This window comes from Lissotriton vulgaris, chromosome 2_1 (genome assembly GCF_964263255.1).
Source record: "Lissotriton vulgaris chromosome 2_1, aLisVul1.2, whole genome shotgun sequence".
NCBI classification, from domain to species: Eukaryota; Metazoa; Chordata; class Amphibia; order Caudata; family Salamandridae; genus Lissotriton; species Lissotriton vulgaris.
Genome location: NC_141687.1, coordinates 1458912526 through 1458934133, shown reverse-complemented (window position 1 = coordinate 1458934133; position 21608 = coordinate 1458912526). Strand labels below are relative to the sequence as shown.

The window sequence follows — 21608 nt, the reverse complement described above, 5'->3', positions numbered from 1 at the left end:
TATAAATAAAGGAATATGAACAGGGGCGGCTCTAGACTCATGGTGGCCCTGGTCAGGTAGCGTAGATAGGGGGCCCCGGAAGAGGGGGTCCGAGCGGGGCGGAGTGTGGAGGCCAGTGAAGAGGGGGGGGCGGGGGGTGCAGGGTGTTTGGAAGTGGAACAAAGCCGGAGGCCGCAAAATCCCTGCCAGGGGGCGCCACGCAAATATGTATCCATCCTCAGAGGATTATTATATTAAGGATAAATATTGGTGTGGTGGCCCCTGGGGTTTGGTGGCCCTGTGCAGGTGCACAGCTTGCACATGCCTAAGGCCGCCCCTGATATGAAGTGTTGAGAGTATAGAATTACTACGTCAATACAAACACCCTGATCATGTTGGGGACAGTGCAGGAGCAGATGTACACAGTATCATGTTCTGAGGGAATGTCCAAAAATCAAAGTTTTTAGGAGCATGGTGTTTGTTGGCTAGTGTATCAAAATTACAGGTATACAATACCTGAGCAACTTAGCAGCAATGCTACTAGGCTGGACACCAGCATTACCATGGGAGAGAATTAGGAGACAAAGATTCCAACTATGACACTTCTACCTGCATCCATACAAAAACTAATTGTGAAATGACAGAAACCGCAGGCCCTTACTCACTAGTCTTGCTCTGCAGGCTGTGGAGGATATCAGGAATGGAAAAATCTCACACAATAAAACCGGTACAGAGAAATAATTAGTGCCTATGTTGTCTCCCTTATTAGATTACCTTTCTAGAGCCATGGATCTACAAGCCTAGCCAAGAACATTAAGGGCACCAAGTTATAATCATAAAAAACAGATCATCATAAGAGGGACAGTGTTTAACCAAGAACGCTCTTAACCCATAAAGTACAAATGAATGCAGGAAATATATCCTGCATGACACCTCCACTTCGAAGGAGGGAGGGGTGAGAATGGGTGGGAGCACAGTTATTGTATTTATATGGCGCTTACGACCCCGTTGAGGCATTGAACCGCTTTATGGAGAGTAGCACACGACTGCGGTACCCAAGTTAGCAGTTAATCCAGTGGTTATTGCGATAAGTCATGTGCACTAAAAAAAGATTGCATGCATTTACTCCAGCTACTTTGTGACAGATTAGATTAATATCTTTTAGGTGTGATCATTATTGCGGTATGTGGTTCCAGGAGAACAACTGGTGAGATAGATAGTTTGGTGAAGATTAGGTAATGATAGGTACAGGGATTGAACTTTAAATAGGGGAGGTTTTGATCTATGAGTGAAGTATCAGCCAGTTGCAGAATTACAGTAAAAGAGATTGGAGGCAGACAGGAGGGGGAGGAGGCTATATTCAGAAATAGAAAGCATGCTGAGGATGAAAGGTAAGAAGATGGTCACTTAGAAAAAAGAAAGGAGAGGCATCAAACAGAAGTAAGTCAAGGGTAGTTTTCCATGCAGGATTTTAGGAGTATAATGCGAGAATTCTTTCTGAGATAACAGGACATTGGAGGATGTAAACTGTAGAAAGAAACATTATACGTAGTGCACCATATCCAGGTCAAACCAGTTATTGATTTGCAGGGAGGGATTAGAGAGCACAGGGTGTCCTAAAACACGAAGCATCTACAATTGCGTAATGCAGGTGACAAACTGGGTTGTGAAAGGAACGAAGAGCATCAGGTCTCATGTTCACTGTCGATAATCCCACTTATGTTGTATTGTGTAAACAACTAAAATATGTAAACATTAAAAAAACAAGCATCTAGTTGTTTTATGTTAGAACATCATCTGTGTTACCATTTGGCGTCCGGTTTTCACTCACCTGATGTGTTCACGTTTTTCAGTGTATTTCACGGATATAAATTGGGTAAAAAGACCAGTTTAAAAAAAATATGAAACCCATCAATGCCCTACCAGGAATCAATGTTTATTACAAGCATTTTTAATTTGAGCAGTCCAAATTTTGTTGGGGGGGCGGGATTGTATCACTGCAAGAAATTTAATTTTGCACACATTCTAATCATTAATAACAAATTTACATTTCATTTTCAAAAAGTTACATACTAGATGCTCCCTCACCCCAGATAAACGTGCACTGTACAAATGTACAGTCTTAAGATGTCCCTGCATGCAAATGTTGTGTAATTAGTTTCATACCACCTCTACCAGATCAACCAGCGATCACACTTCCCCCAGACATTCACTAACTAACCATCTTCTGTGGGACAATCAATTAAAACTCCATTTGTAGATGTACTACAACTAGTCACTGTACCTCTGCTTTCTTGGTTACAGTTAGTTGCCATTCCTCTTTCAATGTGCGACAGATCACCATATCTCTTGCTATGAGGCACCATTTACTGCTCCTCTTGGTCCTGCACCACAATTGATCACACACTTAAAGCTGCAATTTGAGCCCGGAAATCTATGGATTAACAATAAAACCTATCTCAAAGGATCAGTACTCTGATTTTAGATATGTATCATCTTTGATCAGGATATATTTTATAGTCCCACTATGCACTTCATATGTAACCTGTTTTAATGGACATATGTGCTGAAGTTTTTATTTCGGCAAGCGTTAGCTATTATGTTTTATGGTCATTGGGTTATCTCTTTTAAAGTCATGTAACTATGTTGTGGATGATGGAGTCAATTTAAACTTTTTTTATGATCATTTAACTGTTCCGTACTGTGTTGGTCTTTCGTGGCCATATATGGCCGAATAAAGATTACATTGAAAGGATCACCCACTCTCCTCGGAAACCAGCAGCCACCAATCTTCTGTTTCTGCACCACAGCGGACACCACTACTCCAACCTGGAATGCCACCAATCATTCACCTTCGGCTCCCTGAGGCATGACACGTCATCAGCACTCTTCATGAAGCACAACCAGTCACAATGCTTTCTGTTCCTGGGCCACAATTATTGATCAAGCTTGTACTTCCTGGGGAATAGCCATTAATCATCCCTCTGCTTTCAGGGATGTGATCAGTCCCAAACCAGGCTCCTCCTCAGGCACGATTAACCTCTCTCTCGTTCTCGCATACCCTAAGGGCCCCCCTACAACTTTAACGTCTGTGTGCCCCACAGAAAACAGTGACCACTGTGTATGCCATGGCCACGTGAAACAAAACTCTATAAATAAACAGGACACAGTGGAATAACGCTTTGCTTGCCATTAGCCACATCTAGGACAGCTAGCTGCATCAAGCATATGTCCCTCCTATGCATCCTATAGCACTACGGTGCATTCACAGCTGTGGCATAACAATCCAATCCTTACAATGCACGACCTGCAGCAGTTTAACTCTCTCCTCTCTGCCTGTGGCAAACTCCCCTTTCCCTCGACCACAGTTGCAGAAAACTCACTCATCACCGTAACTCATCACAGGCACATCGTGCTAACGCTCTCCCGACTCCCATTCAGTGCAACCAGTACCCCACAGCCATCACCGCGGCGAGTGCCTCCCTAGTGCTGACTCCATCGACTTTGGTAAGCATTGCAGGTTTCACACTAGCATCCATCTCCCTTCCCCATGCATCTGAAAGAGACGCTAAAGTGATACCCCCACCCCCACGCGGTGTAACCTAATGCACACACCGCAGCTATGTAATCTGCCACCCATCCCTGTTTGTGACACCCTGAAAGCAGACACCCTGCACAACAGCCAGATGTCCCTAGCTTGTTGTCATGAGATTAACTGGTAAATTCACCACTGCAGCTACATTTTATATTAGGCTACAGGAGTTAATGTTTCCAGTAATTTTCGCAAAAGTTAGCCTGCTCCCTCGGGAAGAGAGGCGGGTCGGATTTCACAAGTTCACCAAGGTAATTCATGATTGGACATGTGCAGGCTTTCTGTGAAACCGATGACAAAGTTCAAACTCTGCACCGGGAGAAAGTACAAAACCTAACTGCGCGGGGAGGAGGGGCCTGAGTACCGACTCTTCCCGGTGAAATAGAAAAAAACAAATGTTCACGGAGTGATTATAAGGCAACCTTGTTTGTGTGTTCATGCTCCCCGCATTACAAGTAGTGCCCAGAAGCCGCACGTACACATTTGTGAAAATTGCGTGAGTAAATGGTGAGTCACTGAATTCTCGTCCAATCGGTCTGAACCCCTCGAAAGCCGCATCTCTGGTATCTTCACCTAATATCCCTGATGAAAGTTTCTGGCTGAAGAGTGGGACACTGAACACCAGCCATTAAAAGCGCCCCGCTCCCATACTCACTACAGTGAGCTGGAGGGGGAGGGGCAGACTTCGTGCCACATGATTGTCAACATATGGGCCAACCGATGCCGGGTGCAAGCGTTTTCTGTTTTCACAAGTGCAGAGGCCACAGCTGGACGCGCTAAGGAGATGTGTGCCCACCGATGCGTTTCGCCCAAAACGGCCCCTGCACAAGGCGCTGATGGCAACGAATGCCGATCATTACAACTGCCAGCGTGGTGGCAGTTCATGCGACTGTGCTAAAGGGTCCGGGCATGCCGCGCCGTCCACAGCAGCCCCCCAACAATCAGAGTGAAGCACCCGAGTCAGAGCCCTAGTGTGCATCCTGCCAGCGGGAGGGCTGGATGACGCCCCCTCCTGCCAGCATCTTCCAGGCACACACAGCAAGAGGGGGGGGGGGTTCTATGTACACACAGACCCGCATCTACTGTCGGAAAGGAACCCTAGGTGCTCACGTGGGGGTTCCTTTCCACGCAAGTCTGAATGCAGCTCACCGTGTGCTCTCCAGGGAACACAGACCAGCTCTACTCTGGATGAAGTTTTGCTTCATCCCTCGCAGCTGGGGTGCTGGAACACCCTCTACAATGGCACGGAACTGATCAGCTAGGTTTACCACCGTCCGAAACCATGATTTCAGCGTCTACACTGTAATAAAAATGCTTCCAGCTCCCCGATCTCCACTCTGTCCTGATCAAATACCTAAGTTCAAAATATATTTCTGAGGGTAAAAATATGACCTTAAAATGTACATTATTTAAAAACAACAAGGGCTATATTTTGGCACTGTAAGTAATTCGACTTGAAGCTTACTTAATGAGGATATGGGTCACTGATTTCAGGCCGTCGCTCGTGTAGGGCAGTCCCCCAAATAACTGCTTTCCACCAAGGGCTTGTAAAATGCATCGGTGACATGTTGGTGCAGGCAGTCGGGCATGGAGCTGGACTGCGTCTGTTAGAGGGAATCATGGTGGCGCACATCGGATCCGGGGGTGAAGCGTGACTCCTAGGGCTGGAGCACACAGGCGAGCCTGGGGATGGAGTGTGACTCCTAGGGCTGGAGCACGGCCGACAGGGAGCCACGAACAGCGGGAGGGGGGACAGCGGGAGCGGTTTCGTATCGCCAGAACAGCGAGAGGGGGGACAGCGGGAGCCACAACAGGGAGGGGGCGGGAGGGGGGACAGCAGGAGAGGTTTCGTATCGCCAGAACAGCGAGAGGGGGGACAGCGGGAGCCACAACAGGGAGGGGGCAGGAGGGGGGACAGCGGGAGAGGTTTCGTATCGCCAGAACAGCGAGAGGGGGGACAGCGGGAGCCACAACAGGGAGGGGGCGGGAGGGGGGACAGCGGGAGAGGTTTCGTATCGCCAGAACAGCGAGAGGGGGGACAGCGGGAGCCACAACAGGGAGGGGGCGGGAGGGGGGACAGCGGGAGAGGTTTCGTATCGCAAGAACAGCGAGAGGGGGGACAGCGGGAGCCACAACAGCAGGAGGGGGCGGGAGCTGCAAACAGCGGGAGCAGGCGACCTACCACAGCGGGAGCCACGAACAGGGGGAGGGGGCGGGAGGGGGGACAGCGGGAGCCATGAACGGCGGGAGGGGGCGGGAGCCACGAACAGCGGGAGCAGGCGACCTACCTCATCTTACTGTGCAGAAAAATGGCGCCCATAAGCTTCCGATATTTTTCGGATTTGGGGGCGTGGTTTTGCTGTCCTGAGTGACGGGCTACGTCACGAGCTAAAGAACAGAAAAAATGACGCCCCCAAATCCGAAAAAGATGGAGCCTATTCGGAGAGACGGCTCTCTCCTCCAATGACTGGCCTCCGTTTAGGAAGCCAGCCAATGGAGGGAGAGCCAAAAAGAGGGAGGGATAAAGCATCCCTCTTACTGACATTAATTCTCGGACATCCGGTCTGCCAAAGGCATATTACCGAGACCTAAAAAAAGGCATGGGAGTGCTCCGTAAGACAGAAGGAAATATTAGGATCAACAAAGGTAGATCAGTAAGAATGGAGGCCTGGGACTAGGGCCGGACTGGGAACCAAAACCATCCCTGACAAAGGGCTCGGCCGCCCCCGAGAGGGGGGGTTGGGGGTGCGACCGAGCTCTTAGCCGGGACCGGTTTTCGGCCGATTTTGTTACAGGGCAATTTTTGCAGCAGGGGCCCAAAACCGGCCCCCACCCTTGCGGCGTACCGGGGATTGCCAAGTGCCCGCAACAGCCAGTCCGGGCCTGCCTGGGATGGCCTTGTGACGCAGAATAAAATATATCATCATGGACGCACAATTAATAACGATAGAGGCCTAAGCACGTGGCGTAGTACAGAAATACGACCCAGAAATGTATGCACGCATAATTTATAAAATTAGAGGTGTATAGGATCTTGTGACACAGAAAGAAACTTTTATACTATGTGAATACAATTTAAAACCATTGAGGGGTAGGAGAGCCATATGATGGAGAAAAAAATAGCATCATGCATTTACAATTTACAGCGGAGGCTGATGTTGTGACGGCTTCTCTTACCTTTGCCTCTGTCGGCTTTTGTCGTGTCTTCAAAGGCTGCGGTTTCACTGGGTCTGAGGTGTTTTGGGTGCGGGCACCGCCGCCTCCGCCCCTATGGTATTGTGGGTGGGCGGCAGCAGTAGTGACACCACGTCGAGTGTCAGGAGTCCTCCTCTGCTCGAGCTATGAGTTTGTAGTAAAATTGATGACAACACTCTGTCTGTCACTGCAGCACAGGCAGGCAAAAGAGAGCGTGCTCACGTCAGTGCCGGGACTATATGGGAACCGCGGGGGCTGAGCAAACCAAGCCCAGGGCCATCATTGGTAGCGTTTTCGCGATCTATAAGAATGATGGCCTTGGGTGACATCCCATTGGCTAATGTATTGGTTTCCAGGCTTAGTGATAGCAAGCATGCTAAGTGGTGGCATGTGGGGAGTGTGAGCGGGCATGCACCGTGCATGTGCAAGTGTGAGTGTGTGCACCAACAATTAACAACAGAGAGACATGGGGGCGGTGTTATCATGTGCGCAAAGGCAGGCCCTGAATCGGACTCCAATGAGTAACCACTTCTAATCATTCTCCTTAGCGTGCCCTGAGCTCTGATTTGTCACTGAGACGGTGATCCCAATATACTTTGTACTACTAATCATACTCAGCGTGTACCCGCGCATACAGTACAATTATGGTTGGACGCTACGTGTACCAATGAAAGCTTCTGTGTGACGTCATGTATGGCGTTCTATATGCGTAAGGCGCCAATGTCTCTACATGGTTAAACACATATATTTATGTATTTAATGTACATACTAAGAGAAGATATTACTGGGGATAACTATGAACATTTTATTTTACAGTTTTCACAACTATATATTACTTTTAAAAACAATTACACAAATCACGGTAGAACATCATGCGTACTGGTATCGAAACAGCTGCGTAAGCGCATCATAAGCATACGCAAAGTCATGTGACTTTAAAAGGAGAGATTTGATTGGTTCATAACTTTTCCTATTGCAACTGTTGAAAGCTCCGTCCCGTTATAATCATTCGACTTTGAAGAAGCATTTCTTCTGAGAATTTTCTCAAATAGAAGGAAGATCATCATAATAAGAGCAATGGACTCATCTTCCAGCAGTTCTTCAGAGGGAGGTTTCATTCCTGAAGAACCTCCAAAGAAGAGGAAAGAAGCTTTAATTTGGGAATTGTTTACTTTTCCAGAAGGGCAAAAAAAGGTTAATGCTTCAAAAGTAACCTGTAAAATTTGCCAAACAACTCTTTCAAGGGGTGATCCATCTAAAAAATACTCCTTTGGCACAGCAAATATGGTGTCACACGTGAAGAACTTTCACCCCAATAACTTTGCTCGAGCTGCAACACGGAGGTTGCAGGAGAACCCACCTGCTTCTGCACCAAGCACATCAACTACTACAGCAGAATTTTCAGCAAGCTGTTCATATCCACAAATTGATCCTGGTTTTGATGACATTAAAATTGTATGCATTCATTGCGATAAACTTTTGTGTTATAGGGAACAGTCTATTGATCTGATAAAATGCAGGATGCAGGAGCATCGCTGTCCTCGACATTCGTTTTTAAAAAAATGTATTCTTTTGTTCCTGTTGGATACTTTTTGGGTTCCAGTTCCATTTTTTTGGTTTAAAAAAAAACTTTTTGACAAAACACAATTTTTTTTTTTTATTAAAAACAGAAAAAAACAGTTTTTTTAGAACTACCTTCACTGGTCAAAGAAAGAACTATATTTCTATGTTAGTTTGTAAAAGTTTGTCAGAATGAATGTGTAGTTCATAAATGAATGAATGAATGTATTACTAGTGTATGGAGAATGTGAAAGTGCAGAACTATAAGGAAGTGCTACAGCATAAATCTATAAGGTGTTTACCTATAGTATACTGTAGTATGTCCGAAGCACTTGAATGTAACATATGTAAATAAATATGTTATAAGTCTATGCTTCAATTTGCACTGCTGGTGAAACTGCCTGGGTGAATTTGTATGTGTTAGGGGCGGATTTACAATCCCCTTGTGTCTCTTTTACACAGCTGTTGCATCACTTGTGACACAGCGGTGGTGCAAAAGATGTGCCATGGTGTGTGCTATTAAGAATGTGATGCATCTGGAGGGTGCATTACATTGTAAAGCCCTGCTCCAGAAAGAGGCTTTCCTGTGCAGGAGGGGGTGCAGCATCGCCTCCTAAAAGTGACTGAGTGAAATGTATAACATTTAATTCAGTCACTTTTGAGCTTATGCTGAAAAAAACATAGGTGTCACACATGTCATAGTTAGCTGGACATCTCACTCATACAAACCCATTAAAATTCCCAAGTTGTAGTTAGTTTGCCTAACTATAACTTGCGCGCCTGCAATGCACTGCTGATGACGTCACATATTACATCACTCATGACATGGTCAATGACATCACTCATGACTTCACTGATGACATCATCCATTGAATGTGTGTCTTTCTGAAAAATAAATATTTTTTATATATGTATATCTAAAGTCCGATGGAAGAATAAATGGGTAAATAAATGTCTAAATGGATGGTTTTTTTGTACAATTGATTGTATAACTGACTTATTAAGTGTATCTTAGTGAATACATGTATTAACGAGTAATGTTTAAATAGTTAAATAGCTGTATCAGTGTCTCACTTTTTGTATAAGTGGCTGCATGGGTTGGTGAGTAGCTACATGAGTGTGTATATGGGTTATTAGTTTATTTTTTGAGTATCAATGTGAGTCTCTGTATGGTGCGGTGGGGGATATTACTTAGCGTATAGATGGATGAATGAGTGACTCACTGTTTGTATGTGTTTTGAAAACAGCATGTGTGCAGGACTATATAGGTGGATGAGTGTGTGTATGGGTGTGTTAGTGAGTGAATGCCTGTCTCAATATAGTCTTTATGAGTAACTACATATGTTTTAAACTAGCATATGTGAGTATTGATGTATATAAATGAGTATATGTGAGAGTTTGGAAGAGTTCCTGTATAAATAAGTATGTGTTTCTATAAGTGATTGTTTAAGAGAGTAAGTATGTGTATGTTTCTGTAGAAGTAAGTGTAGTGGTGTGTGTATAGATGTATATGCAAGTAAATGGACGTTTGATCGTTTATTTGCATGTGTGCGTAACTCTATGGATGAGAATCAGTGTGTAACAGGATGTATAGGTGTATGAGTACATATGATGAGTGAGTACATGTAGTATGAGTGACTATATAGAACTGTTGGTGAATGAGTGGATGTGTATGTAGATGTTGGAATTACTGAATAGGTTGTTGTAACTGGTATTGGTATCTCCTTTTTTAAAAACATTTTAGTTTCTATTTTTGAATGTGTATATCAAAGGTTATATTACGGTGAGAGGAGCTCTGCCACAAGGATGATGTCATCAGTGATGTCATGAGTGATGTCATTTGAGATGTTATCAGTGATGTCATGAGTGATGTCACTGACCATGTCATGAGTGATGTAATATGTGATGTCATCAGCAGTGCATTGCGGGCGCGCAAGTTATTGTTAGCTGAACTAACTATAACGGGGGAATTTCAATGGTTTAGTATGAGTGAAATGTCCAACTTACTATAACATGTGTGAAACCTATGGTTTTTTCAGTGAATTTCTAAGGTTTTTTAAATGCTAATTCCTAATTATAACGTGGCTGAAACCTATGGTTTTTTCAGGGAATTTCAAAGGTTTTGTAAATCATCATTTTTAAATGTATTAATTATTATATTTCTTTCTTTTTAAACTAATTTCCTAAATTTTTATTATAACTATTTATATTTATTTAATTTTTTAAGTAATATTTCATATTCTTAATGTAAAATAATAAAATTAAATTCAAAAATATTTTTTTATTAATGAATTTTGCTTTCAATATATTAAAATTAAATTCTATATAATTCCTTTTTGATAGTTTTTTTTATAACAGTACTGTACGCATACCATGAATGCACCATACGTTGTACAGTAAATAGTTCTCTGCGCATACCAGCGCACACGTTATGAATGCGCTTTGACGTTACGAGTTGCATCAACGCTTCCATGTGACGTCATATACGGCGCACCATACGAGCACGCCGCAAAAGTTTATAATTCTTCAAAATCATATATTTATGTGTTTAATGAACATATTAAGGGAAGACATTATGTGAGATAATCATAAAAATTGTTTTATTAAACTTTTAATAAGCGTATATTACTTTTGAAAGCAATTACGCACATAGCGACAGTACGTCGTAAGTACTCGCACCGTAAGAGCAGTGTAAGCGCAGCGTAAGAGCTCCGTAAGTGCACCGTAAGAGTACGCACAGCCATGTGACTTTAAAAGAAGAGATTTTATTGGTTCATACCACTACCTATTCCAACTGTTGAAAGACCCCTCCCATTTTGATCATTCTACTTGTACTTTCTCAGGATCACCATCTATTCTGAGGAGCTGCAGTCCTTTAGAAGAAAAGTGTAAAATCGCTGGTCTTCCTGAGATTTCTTCAGAACATTCTTCAGAGGAAGAGTTTGTAGCTGAGCCCCCTCAGAAAAAATGGAAGGAAGCATTTATTTGGAAATTTTTTACATTTCCTGAGGGGCAGAAGAAAGTAAATGCTCCTAAGGTAACATGCAAAATATGCGAAGTTACTCTTTCAAGGGGTGGCCCCTCTAAAAAATATTCTTTTGGAACTGCCAGTATGGATCGTCATGTGAAGACCTTGCATCCTACCTACTATGCAAGGATAGCCACACGCAGCTTGCAAGAGAACACTCCACCTGGACTGGCTAGTACTTCAACTGCACCACCACCACCTCCCCCGAGCAGTCCACATCCAATTATTGTCCCACAGTTTGCCAACCTGACTTTTCAATGCAAGTTGTTGTGAATGTATCTAGGACCCTAATTAAATATTCCTGATTCATGCCCTTATGCGGTTATGATACATCATGTCCTAAAGAAGGCATCAGAATCTTACCCATATTCAGCCATAGCCCATGCAGCCCAAATACGGCAAGGCTACTTCCTTAGATTCCTAGAGAGCACAACGAGTTCTTTCAACACACCAAACCTTCAGCAACCTGGGAATTCCCCATGTCTTTGTTTTGATTTGTCATTGAACTCCTGCGAGCACCAAAGGAACAGTCAGTTCCCAGTGACATCTTTATTGACGTCTTATGTCCAACCTTACGTCAAATACGGCACTCTCCAGGCATAAATATACCAACACTTGCCTTAAGCAACACACAGTGGTGTGGAGCAGAGCGGCTATCTACTTATCCGAAGCTCAGCTGATGCGAAAGCCGAACGAAGCCGCCCCTCCCCTTTGACACACTGGAGAAGCTGCCTTTTCTCACGCCGAGAAATCCAGCTCCAGTATTTTCCAGTCACCCTCGCGGGTTACTGGGAGATTGAGTCCTGAGAAACGAGATACAAGACCTCCTTCATTCTATAACCAAGGTACAGAGCTGATTCAAACCTTAGAGAGAATTCTTGATTCAGATTCTTGGCAAAAACCTAACTTAACTTAAAACTGCAACCTACTTACTCCTTCCCACGTATTAGGCTTAGGTCAGGTCCATGGGGTAGGCGTATCTTAGAAGCACCAGTTGAGTTTGTTAGTCAATGTTTTTATGTATGTAAATATTTTATCCATTTTAAAGTATCATATGGCTAAGAAACCATATCAATGCTTTCACAGTATTATTTCATAATACTCCTTTTACTGTACGCACTTTACTTAATGATAAGTATTGCAATTGTGGCAATTCATTTCTTTTGCATGAGAAAGAAGACTGCTCAATAAAATAACACCTTTTATTGAAAACGCCCGTCTCTCTATTTCTCTGCACCCTGGTGAAATTAAGCCTGCACGATTGACTGAGTGAAATAGCTGTGTCTTGTTTTCACACGACTCTGGAGATACACTCCTTATTCTGGGGAGCAAAGTTTTCTTGTTATATGGTTGTCAGAAGCTAATCCCTTCTTGTCTAAATCAGGGAAGTTAACCCCTCCCTGTTCATTCGAGAAAGTTTCTAGTGACCTCTGAGCTAGCTGGCAAAACTAATTAAGTCTAACATAGTCAGTAGAGACCTAGAGACCTCAGTCCTACGTCTACACTGCTGTTTATGTTATTCTAATGCGCATAGCCTATTGGGAATATAGGAACTACACTACATGGCACTCAACGTTTGGTAAGGCGATAATCTAACGCAAGATACTAGAGTAACTCAGTCGTGCTTTTCACACAGACCCCTTTCTCTCGTAAAAACTCCAATAGATGTCTGGAGTGGGTGAAAGGTTAATATCCGCCGAAACTTAGTAGGGTGAGAATCCTATGTATTAGTTTACGGTATAGTCAACGTTGAAGGATAGATACAGTGTTCCAAAATATTGTGCACCTAATCTTTGTTTCCTTGAAACTTGATCTGCAACAAAATACTCTCTTTCAGTAAAAATGTCAGACAGTGAGGATGAAAGGGAAAGAGTTAGACTAGCAGCTCAACTCTTAGCAGAGGACACAGTCCTTCAAAATGCAGACCCTGATGCAATACTCATCCCGGTCAACATAAGAAAAACCATAACTATAAAACTTATAGAAAATGGGGTATCACCAAGAGGTGGTACAGTTGTATTTGTGGTAGGGGCACATGTGTATCGGCAGACAGAGGTATTCTATTCCTGGATAACTTTTCCAGCAGCACATACTGTGACACGTATGTTCCACTAATATAAAGTAGCAGAATCTCCAGAGGAATACTCTCCTTTCGAGGAAATTGAAATTCAACTAACATACCAAGAGCACCTGCTCTTATTTAATGGTGCCCTAAAACATCAAAATCACATTACCAGGCTCGGTCCACTAGGTAGACCAGGAGCCACGTGGCCGGTTCTAGCCAGCTACACACCATACCCAGACATTGAAGGAATGTCAGACAGAGAACTTTTGGTTAAACTAAAACAATTAATTAAAATTCATAGACAATTGGTACAATATGTCATGCGGACTTCAACAGTCCAAACTACAATTAAAATTCCACAAAACACCCCTCATCAGGGGATTACAAATAAAATTACACCACAGAATATTAAATCATGTCTCGGAAAAGCACTGGCAAAACGGGAACAAATTCCTGTTTGGTTAGCTAAAAAAATCACTCAGATAGAGGCAGTATTTCCTGATACTACCCCTCACGAAAAACACAGAATTCTGACTATCTGTCTCCCAATGGGGATCGCACCACATGTGGAGGATTGTGACACTTGGGGCACGGTCTTTGCTTCAATCTACACAAAAACACATGGTGTTCCGTCAATGGCGGTTATACCAGATTTACTAAGACAGATTCAAAACGAATACGCTCCAGAACCTGCTTTAACTCTGGGTATGAAATTACTGAAAGACTTCAAGCAGGTCTCGGGTATATTACTAGCCAGCATAAAAGGAGAAGCTGCATGTGTGGCAATCCGCCAAAAATGTAAGGAAACGGATATAACAGACCAACCTTTTGAGCTTACTAAAATAATTGAAAAATCCTATGAAGAATTAGGCAGAGATAGTTTGGGTGGTAAACCAGTAAAACCACAACTAATTGAAAATACTGAAAAAACCTTTATTAAAAACAATCTCAATTCTCAAAAGAAGAAGTGGGAGGATAATAAACAAACCACTCCCAGAGAAAAACAATTTCAGTCCAGAGGAAGGTCTCCCCAACGGAGAAATAAATCTCCAGGAGGAGGGGACAAGTCTCCCCAAAGGGAGCCCTCTGAAAAAAGATACAACCTTAGAGATAGGGATAAATTAAGAAAACCTGACAGATATCAAGATATTGATGCACGTCCCTCTCGATCTTTTCAGACTTCCTCACAGAAATCGGAAAGAAGATGAGGGTCAGAACACAAGGAAGAGCACGTCAAGTCCAAAGACAAAGAACCTGCTCATCAAAGTAAAAAATTACAATATCCAAAAAAGAAGGTAGCAAGTATTAAAATTAAACATGCCGAGAATCCTGAGGACACAACTGAAAAATGGAGAGTGGGCCCAGACAATGCTAGACAGCGCAGCAGAAGTGACCATAGCTCGCAAGATCCTGATGAATCTTCTGGAGACAGTGGACACGAATGAATACATTCAGGTAGAAACTGCAGACATGCGAGTCAGCGTGCCTCATAAACTATATGAAATAACATTACATATAGAGGGACATAAAACTAGGAAAATAAATGGTCTCTTTTGGGAGCTGAAAAAGACTGGCCACCAGAGTGTGTCAGGGAGTGCCCTCATGGCGAAGAAAGGATTATGCCTGCCTTCTCAAATCATATCCCAATTCATAAAAAATACACATTTGCAAGAAAATGGGCAGTGGTTCAAGCTCCTGCTTTATATAAAAAATCATGTAGAATGGGATGAGGACTCCCCTCACCACAAAATCCAGTAAAAAAAATCAACCTACTCACAAAGGCAGTACCCAGTTAAACAAGAAGCTAAAAGCAAGTCAGGGAGATCTTAGATCAACTTGAATATCAAGGGGTGATTGAAACATGCACCTCACAAATGAACAATCCTTTGTTTCCTGTCTCCAAGCCAGATGATTCATATTGTCTAATTTTGGACTACAGACATCTAAACTCCTGCTGTAAAACTTTTGCAGTCCAAAACTCTCACAGTGCAGCACTAATGAATAACATTGTGCGCAAAAGATATAAAACGACATTAGATAGCTCTAATGGATTCTTCTGTCAAAACATTGCACCTGAAAGCAGGTATTTGACCGCTTTCTCAATAATGGGGTCACAAAAACAATTCTGTCGACTCCCACAGGGATTCAAGAATAGCCCAGGATTATTCTCAGCAAGGGTAACAGAATTACTACAAATGTACGATGATGAGGCATTATCCTATGTCGATGACATCTATCTTACAGGCGATGACCTCGAGACTCACTTGAAAAGATTGAACACCATAATACTTGGGTTCACATCCGAAGGTTACAAATTCAACTTTAAAAAGTCAAGAATAGTCCATCTAACTGTCCTGTTTTTAGGATATGAATTATCAAGTGAAGGCAAAAGCCTAGCAGACAATTTCTTAGAGAAATGTGCAGTACTCCAAGCACCAAAAACGCTGAAGAATTTACAATCAATACTAGGTTTCCTTAATTTCGGAAGAACATACATTCTAAATTATGCGGAGAGGGTTAAACCTCTCTACGAATTAATAAAACCTGATTTCAAACCAAATAATTGGACTCAAAAACACACAGAAATTTTGAGATCATTACAGACAGACATGTTAACTAAAACAAAACTGCAAACACGCGCAAACGAACGCAATCTTGTAATCCGAGCCATCCCAGGAAGATGCGGATTCACATACCTGTCCTCTAATGAGGGAGAAACGGTACCAATAGCTTACAAATCACATTTGTACACACAAGCTGAAATGAAATTCAGCTCTACAGAAAAAATTCTGACAGCAGTTCAAACTGCTGTAGCAAGAGAAAGAGCCCTAGCGCAAGGCAAGGGAATAACTGTTTTTTCAGCAGAATCAGCCATTGAGGCATTGAGAAGCCCACACAATCTAAAAGCTGTGGCATTAGATCCAAAATGGATACAATGGGAAAATTCTCTTGCTGCAGAAGATGTGAAACACGATTTTGATCCAAATATGAAAAAACTAGAAAATCTGGAATACGAATATTAATATCCTCTGCCAATCGAAATCCTGCCTCTCGAACAATACACCTGTGTAATCTGCACAGACAGATTTGCACAACATTTTGTTGTGAAAAATCAAATTTACAATAACGCGTGCACAATTGTTAAAGGTCGTTGGCGCTTAGGTAAATTCAGACCAATGGTCACTAAAACAGAATCATTCAGAAACTGTACAGCTCAGCGAGCTGAAATAAGGATGGCGCTTGAAAATGCCGATCGCGAATTCCCCACACACTAATAGTGTGCGATTCACATTACTGCATCCAATCTTACAATAATATTATGCGCCCAAGAGTATTTTGATATAAATCGATATAGTGCTTCAAGGTGGGTGGTGTGGGATTGTTTTAAAGCTGCACTGAGGGGGGGAAACAATTAGTTATGTGGCTAGGACTAAAAAACAACTGGATCATAAAAACCAATTGCTAATGACAGAATTAGCCAAAATTGAGGAGGATCATGTAGTGTCAATAGTTCGGGGGGAGGATAGGGCAGATACAATGAGACGGATGCTGTTATTAAAAACTGAGCTGAACAGTGGTCTTACACAGAGAGCAGCAGAAACATATCAAGCCCATAGGATGGATGTGTATGAGAACGGAGAAAGGACTGGGAGGCAGCTTGCCTTACGCACTAGGCAAAAGATCTCCTATAACACTATTAAAGCTATAAAATCAGAGGGCCTGGTTTATACTAATCCAACAGATATAGCTGAAGCTTTTCAATTATATTATCAGAAACTGTATCATGAAGACAAACTAATTGACAGTGGTAAAATAGGATTATTTCTTATTGAATTCCTAGCTGACACAGGATGGGATAAGATTTTAGATAATGTAACAAGGAAAAATTTGGAAAAAGAGATAGCCCTAGCAGAAGTACAGAGAGCCCTTTTTGACCTTGCCTCTGGAAAGGCAGCCGGCCCAGATAAAGTCCCCTTAGAACTATATAAGATCTTGGGTAATACAATTGCTCCACTCCTACATGATCTCTTTGTCGGTGTAAGGATTGAAAGCAGCGCAAGAAGTCGCATGCGCCACTAACCTGAGTCCAATGCCCAGCAGGGACGACGGGACGACTGTCCTCGCCACCTCCCACTGCACGTCACCCAACAATGGGACAATCACCGCTATTAGAGTGCGCACAGCCGGAGGCCGCAAGGGAAAAAAGGTGGAGGGATGTGGTTTTCTCTGATCTCTGCAGTTCGGGTTCTAGGGTCAGCGGCTTTACTGGGAAGACCTCCCTGGAGGTGGGTGAGAAGATAGAGAGAGAGGATAATGTAACTCTGCACTGTCTCGAATATTCCCACTCCCCCTGTGTTCCGGGACTTACCACTATCGTGAAGGGTTTCTCCGTGGATGAAGTCTGTAGGTTTTACGGAAGCTGGTATGTCTATTCCACAGTTGTCGAAAAGTTAACTCACTTTCCGACCAGGATCCAGCAAGGAGAATCTGGTAAGTATTACTTCCCACGGTGAGTGTTTTAGACAAGGTACTGCTTATAGAAAAGACCCAAAATACACCTTTTGGGTTGAGTGGTAGCAGTAGCGGTTCTGCAGGCGCAAGGATTCCAATAGTTAACAACTAAGAGTGGTGCAACCTGCACAAGTATTTCTTTTAGGCTTGGAAGCGGATGCAAAAGAAAAGAAAATAAAAGATAGCTGAAGAAAGCGAGCCCGCTTTCCTCTATGTTTCTACACAAGCGCGGCACTGTTGAACTCACAGGGACGCACTGGGTATCCGATGCTCTGACCACGCAGGCACTTCGTCGTCGCGGCGGGTGTTTGCTCGCTGACCACGCAGGCACTTCGTCATCGCGGCGGGTGTTTGCTCTCTGACCACGCAGGCACTTCGTCGTCGCGGCGGGTGTCTGGGATCTTGACAAGTAGGCTAGTCACGGTCTCCACGGCAGAACTCCAGATGCACAAACAAACAGGGAATGAACCAGGAACAGGAATGCCAAGCCCCGTTTTGTTCAAGGGGTGGAGCTTAAGTAAGTTCTTCCCATTGTGCCTGATCCCAGCGCCGCTTGGCCTTCTGGGACTGGTAGTTTTTCCGTGGATGTCCTGAAATATGATGTCTGTGGCCACCTGCCGTTCTGCTAAGGGCGATCGCTACAGTCGGTATACAGTGGAGTGGCCGCCCGCCAAACTCCTGGAAAGAGACCAACATAATTGTATTTCCAAAAAAAGGTAAACCAGCGGACCTCCCATTGTCTTACCGCCCAATCTCCTTGATAAAGTCTGACTCCAAAGTATACGCAAAGATTCTGACTAATCGTCTGGGAGGGGTCATTGAACATCTGGTCTCCCCCTGGCAGCATGGCTTTATTCCTGGCAGGTCTTCTACTGATCACATTCGTAGAGTGATTTCACTCTTTGATGCCATGGCCGGGACTGGAGGTCAGATGTCGATGATCCTTCTCGACGCCGAGAAAGCCTTCGATAGGGTGTCATGGGAGTTTCTTTGGAGTATATTGGCTCGAAATAACTGTGGGCCTACATTCATTAAAACTATTAACGCTATGTATAAAGAACCAGTAGCTAAGATTCAGGTTATGGGCATTGAGTCTGGGATAGTTAAGATAACAAGAGGCACAAGGCAAGGGTGCCCATGCTCGCCATTATTGTTTGCATTATACATCAACTCTCTGATTGTTAAACTCATGCAGACCCTGTTGATTAAACCAATCACCTCGGGCACTTTTGATAGTAAAATACTCGCATATGCAGATGATGTGGCGGTACTAACATCTGACCCTACGGAAGCAATCACTGAAATAGAGACAATCACGCATAGGTTTGGAAGATGTTTTGGGTACTCTCTCAATAAAGATAAAACTATCATACTATACACCGAGAATATAGATTTCAGTGATCCCAGAAAGGCAGAAACAGCAGTGTATCTTGGGGTCTGTGTAAGCACAAAGGTTCATGGTATATGTAAACTAAACTACGGACCTTTGCTAACTACAATAAAACAAGATTTAACTCGAGTTAATGGCAAACATTTGTCAATAATTGGCAGAGCTAACTATGTTAAAATGAACATACTTCCCAAAATATTATATTTGTTTCGTGCTATCCCCCTACTTATGGAGGATAAATTATTAAGAAATTTCGAGTCACAAATGGCTAAATTTATGTGGCAGTATGGTAAAATCAGGAGGTCAATGAGATATTTATCATTACCACAGGAAATGGGAGGGTTAGCCACTCAAAATATCATGCTCTACCTATGGGCCGCCTTCCTTCAGCAAATGGCTCCACTCTTTAACATCTCTAATCAGCCGGAGAATTTAGAAGGCACAAGAATATCATAAATTTATGAATTATCAATAGGAGTGGAAGCCTGAGGACTCTTACTTAGACAACTGGAACCTAGCTATTACAAAAAATGAAATTTAAAGTGATCAACAATGCAGGTAAAATATGGGCAAGAATATCGAAATATATGGAAATCCCTAAATTCACTAGATATACGCCTTTATGGCGGTCTTCACTTTTACCTAAACAAGTTAATGATACTGTTGCAAAAAAATGGGAAAATGTGGAATCATTACAGCTAGAGATTATCTCGTTGGGGAATCCAGTACTAGATTTATGAACCTTCAAAAAAACTTTAAAATCTCTAGCTGTGATTTTTTCAAATATATTCAACTCAATACAATTTTGACTCTGAAAAGACCTGTGATTATGTTAGATAAGATTCCTCTCCTAGAAATACTTAAGTTTGACACAACTAGAATTTGAGCTTTTTATAGTATGCTTCTAGGGAAGCTTCAAGACGATCTTGACCAAACCGAAGCCACATGGGTCGATAAACTAGACAACCCTGATGTAGATATAGATATGAGTCTGTTATTATCATCGCAGCTCCTCCATAGCTCTAATCTCAGGGCTCGGATCTATAAGACTATTTATAACCTTTATTATACTCCTGCTAAACTCTATGCCTGGGGCAATAGGCTGAATGATAAGTGTCCTAGATGTGGAAGCGGCCCGGCTACATTAATCCATATGTTTTATGAATGTAACAAACTAGCATCATTTAAGAGGATGCTGTCTGAATTCTGGGAAGAAGTGTTTGGACATAGAGTTGCCGAATCTTGCATATTATATATACTAGGGCAGGACAGCTCTCTAGATTTAAGTGCAGAAGAAGAATCTTGCTTATTTATAGGAACAGCAGTATATAGAATTATACTAGCAGCCAGGTGGAAAGAGACTGATCCACCCACGTTCCAAATGTGGTTATGTCATTTCCTAGGTGTGTACAACCAGGAAAAAGCTATATATGCTTCTAGAGGTAGGCGGGCTAGAAGTCGAGGCGCTAGGATCTGGTCCCCTATAGATAGATGGAGTGAGTCTATTATGAATGTTTGAATTAAATCATTTTCATTGTAATTAATTTCTTTTAGCAGGTCTATAATAAGTATATGGAATGTTTGATTTGTTAATATGACTTTATGCAATTCTTTGTTAAATTTAAGATTTGTATTCGTACTGCTTCTTTTTATTTGTTTGTGTCATCAGAGTTGCTTAATTGCTTAATAAAAAAATAATAATAAAAAACAAAATAACATGCAGACTTGGATTCAAAATGGTTACAAAGATGACACAGGTGCCACAACAAGGCATAAAAAACTTTGGGAACAGGTAGTTCTTTTGCAGAAAGAACTACAAAAGACTCACGTGATACATACACTGAGTCATCAAAGTGATGGCGTTCACGTTGCAGGGAATTCATTGGATGATAAAGCCACAGCGGCGGCTGGTCAACCGGCTTCCGTAGCCACTAAAAAACGTTGTGAAAAACAAATAGATGGAGAAACCATGCTGGCAGTAAAAGCCTCATTAAAAGGCGACTATGCGGCATTACCTCTCAACTATCCACTCAATAATACATACATAATTGATGCAAACTCCGTTCCGTTTGCTCGAATCCCTCGAGTGGGGGGATAGAGTAATTCCAAACACGAACCGGAGAATCTTCTTGATACAAGAAGCACACATGGGATTGGGTCTGAGGCATCAAGAGATCCCAAAATCTCTGATAGAATTACAATCACAGTACTGGTGGCCGGGGATGAGCATAGAAATTTACAATTTTGCTATAAATTGTGAAGACTGCAACAGAGATCGCAGTTGTGA

The 21608-nt window shown here is 42.8% G+C and overlaps 1 protein-coding gene across 1 annotated transcript in view; it reads left to right on the top strand.

Moving 5' to 3' along the window:
- HEPACAM (hepatic and glial cell adhesion molecule) overlaps nucleotides 1–21608 on the top strand; it is a 1458998-nt gene that overhangs the window by 331925 nt on the left and 1105465 nt on the right. The window lies entirely within an intron of this gene.